Genomic DNA, 6,182 nt, shown 5'->3' on the forward strand with positions numbered 1-6,182 from the left:
CAAAACAGAACAGCCAGAATCTGGAGTTGTGTCAAGAACTCTGACTGAGGGAAAGAGGATGTGTCAATTGACTATTGACTTAAAACTTCCATCTGGAAAAGATCCATTTACATTTCATTGGCCAAAGCAATTCACATGGCCATGCCTAACTTCAAAGCAGGACAGTGGGGAATGTACTCCTAAGGGTAAGCAGAAGAAAAGGAAACTGACTATTTGTGAAAAAGCATTAACTGTGAAAAGAAAATTTGAGGAGATTAGTAAAGTTATAGTTAAGAGTATATTAAGTAGTCTTGAGGCTCATAGTAAATAGTGAAGTAACCATCTGAATATAGGAAGTGAGACAATACGGGGGTTCTGAGAGAATCTAAAACATTTGCCATATGTAGGTAAGTCAATACAGTGGTAAATTAAAAATGAAAGGAGCTGTTGAGCAGTGTTGAAGGCCCAGCTGAAGTTAGCTATGTATTTATAATGCATCATTATAATCATTGTGGGATGATCTCCAGTAATGCTTCATAGCTTAAGACCAATGAAATATATTTAGCATTATAAGGTGACTAACAATATAACATACCATTGAAATAGAAGTAAAGGTCATGCTTGAATTGGGTAATTGTGCTAATCTGAGATGCATTTTCTTTCCTTCTCTTAGGCTCATATAACATTTTGGACAGTTCAACCTCACTTACTCTACTTTGAATAAATCCAAATGTAATGAGGTGAAACCTATAAGGGAAGGTTTGCCTGTGGCTTGGCTGAATGACTCAACCATGAAATGCTATTGACAAGATATAATTCTTGGCCTCCAACAAGAATATTTAAAATATTTTTTTTAATCTTAAAAAATGCATCTGTTACAGTTTCTATTGTTTCACCTTCCAAAGTTTCTAAGAGGTTTGGGAAATGAAAAAGAATGATAAAAGAAATGTTATTTGTGGACTAAAGACAAAAACATAAGAGATTTAAAACCTAGTGATTGGGTACTCCCTACTTACACTGAGAGGTGAGAAGAGACAATTCAGTTGGATAGAACAGAACTAATTAATCCTTTGAAAAAGTGGATGGGATGGCAGGGTTGAGTCTAGACCCAAGAGGCCCTGTGCTTGTGATTGACAGCTCTGAGAAAATTCTTAGAGGTTGTTAAATGTAGAAGGCCAGATGATAGTAAAACCAATTTCAAAATCTAGAGAACATAAATAGGTAATTGCTTAACAACTTTCCTGCAATGCCATGCCTGATGTGACCTTCATCTCAGTATTAAGTGGGAGGAAAGTACATACCATGCTAGGACTGTAATACCACCAGTCTTGTTCACCTGTTGCAAGCATTGGCCTTATCACCTTCTTCTGAGTAAAACCAAGGATAAAACAGAGGCAAATGGAAGAGTAACTGCCTTCAAAAGAGGCTTTTAAGAGAGCTATAAAGGAAGTTTCTAGCAAGACATACTTGGTTTTATTATGCATTACAGATATTACATTTTTTTTTTTTTTTAAAACAAATTGAAGGTTTGTGGCAAACCTGCAACTAACTTATCTACTGGCACCATTTTCCAACAGCATTTGCTCACTTCATGTTTCTGAGCCATATTTTGGTAATTCTTTCATTATTTCAAATTTTTCATTATATTTGCTATGGTGATTTGTGATCTGTGATGTTTAATGTTTCTATTGTAATTGTTTTGTAGCACCATGAATCATGCCCATATAAGAAGACAAAATTGATAAATGTGTGTGTCCTGACTGTCCCACCAAAGAAGTGCTATTCACTTTTCTCTCTCTCTCTCTCTCTTCTAGGGTTTCCTATTCCCTAAAATACAATAATATTGTAATTAGGTAAAATAATAACACTATAATGAACTCTAAGTGTTCAAGTGAAAGGAAGACTTGCACATCTCTCACTTTAAATCAAAAGCTAGAAATGATGGAGCTTAGTGAGGAGGGCATGTTGAAAGCTCAGAGGCAGAAAGCTAGGCCCCTGTGCCAAACAGCTAGCCAACTCATGAATATAAAGCAAAAGTCTTGGGGTGCCTGGGTAGCTCAGTGTCGGGGACTGCCTCCGGATGGGAAAGTCCCTGCCATTACGAGATGGCGCTTGGCTCACTGCCAACAAAATACGCTGCAAGTAAAAATGAATGTTCTGGTGAAGCCTGCCTAAAGGAGGACATAGTCATTGGCTGTTTCAAATTTAATCAACATAGTAACAGGACTCTCATTGGCTCTCCCCATTGCTTGGCCCCTTATTGGTCACCCTGCTGCATATAAGCTAAGGAAGTTGACGAAATAAACAGATGAAGCATTAACACCATACCAGGCTGATTGTCGTTCTTGCGGGCCGAGGGTGACAAATGGTGCTGAAACCTGGGAATTGTTAACGAGTAGTAAACCTTGCAAGGAGAAAAACCACAGGTAAGCAAGGAAGGGACCACGATCAAAGTGTTGGGAATCTTGTACAAGACCGCAACAAGAAGCGAGGCGGCCATAGAGCTAGGATTTTACAAGATCACAACAAGAAGTGGGGTGGCCATAGAGCCGGGATTTTCTTATCACTTGTGAAATTAACTTAAGCAGCCAGATGGGTTCTGAATTATCAAAATCTAGATTGGAGGGTTCTTTAAAGGACCTTCTCAAAGCCAACAGTGCACCTCTGAAATAAAAAACCACCAGAGCATTTCTAACTACAGTAGAAACTGTTGCACCTTGGTTTTTGGATGAGGGTTTGTTAAATATTCTGCAATGGGACCATTTAGGAGAGGATCTTAAGAAAAGAGATAAAAGCAAACCATTGCCGCCCAGAACATTAGCTATATGGACTCTGGTCAGAGGATGCCTTGGGGGACATAAGCCGAGATGTGAGTCAGCTATTAACGCCTGTTTGCATAGCCCCTCCTTTTCTTTTCCTCCTCTTTAATGGCAGCAATCTTGATGATGATCGTCTCAATTGCTCAAATGGCAATTGCTCCTTATCCCAATGCTGGAACGGTACCAACTTTCGCTCTGCTGTTGTCATACGTATTCCCACTAACATTCCAGTCCCTGTTTCTATTACAGATGATGTATCCATAGTTCTTCTCTTACGACAAAATAGAGACTTTGGAATCACTGCTGCCATAATAGCCGCTGTTGCAGCCTCCGCTGTGGCAGCTACAGCTGCTGCCATGGCATTGGCCACTGTCGTACCAACAGCAGAGGCCTTAAATACTTTAACTGAGGGTACTGCAGCTGCCTTACAAACGCAGTTGCAGTTGAATGCCCACCTTAAGGCTGGTTTATTAATTCTCAATCAATGAGTGGACCTACTGCAAGAACAAGTAGACATCCTGGCAGATATTATGAGTGTTGGTTGCCTCGTTTCCTACCCCGCCCTTTGTGTTACCCCTGTAAAATTCTCTCAATTTAATAAGGCCAGGAATTCCTCCCAACAGCTCTCCCAGTATTTGCAGGGTGCTTGGTCTGATGATTTTCAAAATTTCACATGAATCCTTCTAGCTGAGATAACGCGAGTAAATAGTACGCGTGGGCAACCAGCTTCCCTCCCAGAGCTATTTCAAACATTCAGCAATATGTTCCAGTTCACCAAACAATGGGCTGGCACAATTGGTCTTCTTGTCCTCCTTCTATTGGCATTCTGCTTCTATTCAGAAAAGTTCGCCAATAGAGAACACAGCAGTGAGAGCAGAGCTGAGCTATAGTACAAGCCCTTATGTCAATAGAGGCTGGGACATCTCCCCAGATATGGCTAAGCATGCTAGATCAGTAGTCAAAGATGGGTAAGATCAGTAGAGAAACATACCAACCTAAGACAGGACAGAGATCATCGATACCTTGTGTCTGATGACAGGTAAGGATGTTTTCTGCTACTGATGACATAAGACAGGCACGATCTCTGCCATAAAACAAAAAAGGGGGAGATGTCGGGGACCGCGTCCGGCTGGGAAAATCCCCGCCATTACAAGATGGCGCTTGGCTCACTGCCAACAAAATACGCTGCAAGTAAACAACGAATGTTCTGGTGAAGCCCACCTAAAGGAGGACATAGTCATTGGCTGTTTCAAATTTAATCAGCATAGTAACAGGACTCTCATTGGCTCTCCCCATTGCTTGGCCCCTTATTGGTCACCCTGCTGCATATAAGCTAAGGAAGTTGACGAAATAAACAGATGAAGCATTAACACCATACCAGGCTGATTGTCGTTCTTGCGGGCCGAGGGCGACAGCTCAGTGAGTTAAGCCTCTGGCTTTGGCTCAGGTCATGATCTCAGGGTCCTGGGATCGAGCCCCACATTGGGCTCTCTGCTTGGCAGGGAGCCTGCCTCCCCCTCTCTCTTTGCCTGTCTCTCTGTCTACTTGTGATCTCTCTCTGTCAAATAAATAAATAAAATCTTAAAAAAAAAAAAAAAGCAAAAATCTTGAAGAAAATTAAAAGTGATTTTTCAGAACACATGAATGATAAGAAAACAAAACATCATTATCCCAGATATGGAGAAAGTTTTAGTGGTCTGGAGAGAAGATCAAATCAGCCACAGCACTCCATTAACCAAAGCCTAAACCAGAGCAAGACCCTAATTCCCTTCAATTCTATGAAGTCTGAGAGAAGTGAAGAAGCTTCAGAAGAAAAGCTGGAATCTACCAGAGGTTGGTTCATGAGGTTTGAGAAAAGAAGCTTTCTCCATTACATAAAAGTGCCAGGTAAAGCAGCAAGAGTTGATGTAGAAACTGTGTAGCAAGTTATCCAGATATCATAGAGGTAATTCATGAAGGTGGCTACACTAGACAACAGATTTTCAATGTAGACAAAATGGCCTTTTCCTGGAAAAATGACTGTCAGAGCCAGAATGGAGAAGCCTGGTGCCAGTTTCAAAGGACAGGTAGACTCTTGTTAGGAGCTAATGCAGTTGGTGACTTTAAGTTGAAGCCAAAGCTCATTTACCATTCCAAAAATCCTAGGGCCTTCAAGAATGATTCTAAATCTACTCTGCCTGTCCTCTCTAAATAGAACAACAAAGGTTGAATAATATCCCATTTGATTACATCATCGTTTATTGAATATTTTAAGCCCATGGTTGAGATTACTGCTCAGGAAAAACAAACAAACAAACAAACAAAAAACTCCTTTCAGAATATTACTACTCAATGAACCTGGTCACCAGGAGCTCTGATGGAGATGTGCTATGAGATTAATGTGTTTTCATGTCTCCTAACACAACACTGATTCTATAGTCCATGAATCAAGGAATTGTTTCAGTTTTTTAAGCTGCCATACATAGTGATTCATCTGAGGGATCTGAGCAATGTCAATTGAAAACTTTCTGGAAAAGATTCACCATTTTATCTGCCATTAAGAGCATTGTGATTCATGGAAAGAGAGCAAAATATCAATATGAAGAGTATTTTGGAAGAAGTTGATTCTTACCCTCATGGATGAAGCATAGGGGTTCAAGACATCAGTGGAAGAAGTAGCTGCACCTGTAGTGAAATAGCAAGAGAGCTAGAATTAGAAGTGGAGCCTGAAGATGTGACTAAGTTGATTCAATCTCATGATAAGATTTCAACACATAAAGAGTTGCTTCTTATGGATAAGAAAAGAAAGCAGTTTTTTGATTCAGAAACTATTCCTGGTGAAGATGCTGAGAGACTGTTGAAATGAAAACACAAGATTTAGGATATTTCATAAACTGATGTGATAAAGAAGAAGCAGGGTTTGGAAGGTTTGACTCCAATTTGAAAGAAGTTCAGCAATGGATAAAAATGCTATCGAACAGCATCACATGCTATAGAGAAATCATCCATGGGAGGAAGAGGCAACTGTTGAGGCAAACTTCACTGTTGTCTTATTTTAAGAATTGCAACTACTATCCCAGTCTTCAGCAACCACTGCCCTGGTGAGTCAGCAGCCATCAACATCAAGGCAAGACCCTCCATTAGCAAAAAGATTATGACTTGTTGAAAGCTCAGATGATGGTTAGCATTTGTTTTTAAGATTTTTTTTTATTTATTTAAGAGAAACATGGAGAGAGATATTGTAAGAAAGAGTGGGAGGAGGGCAGAGGCAGACATCCTACAGTGCAGGGAGACCAATGTGGGACCCAATTTTGGGACCTTGGGACCATGTCTTAAGCTGAAGGAAGATGCTTAACCAACTTAGACACCAAGGCACCCTAATGGTTAGCATTTTTGTTTTTTTAG

The 6,182-nt window shown here is 40.2% G+C and overlaps 1 pseudogene; it reads left to right on the forward strand.

The window, feature by feature from the left end:
* The first annotated feature begins 1,851 nt into the window (after window positions 1–1,851).
* Window positions 1,852–5,947, forward strand: LOC123394344 (annotated as a pseudogene).
* Window positions 5,948–6,182: the final 235 nt, after the last annotated feature.

This window comes from Mustela putorius, unplaced genomic scaffold, assembly GCF_011764305.1.
Source record: "Mustela putorius furo isolate JIRA1106 unplaced genomic scaffold, ASM1176430v1.1 tig00003834_pilon_pilon_pilon, whole genome shotgun sequence".
NCBI classification, from domain to species: domain Eukaryota; kingdom Metazoa; phylum Chordata; class Mammalia; order Carnivora; family Mustelidae; genus Mustela; species Mustela putorius.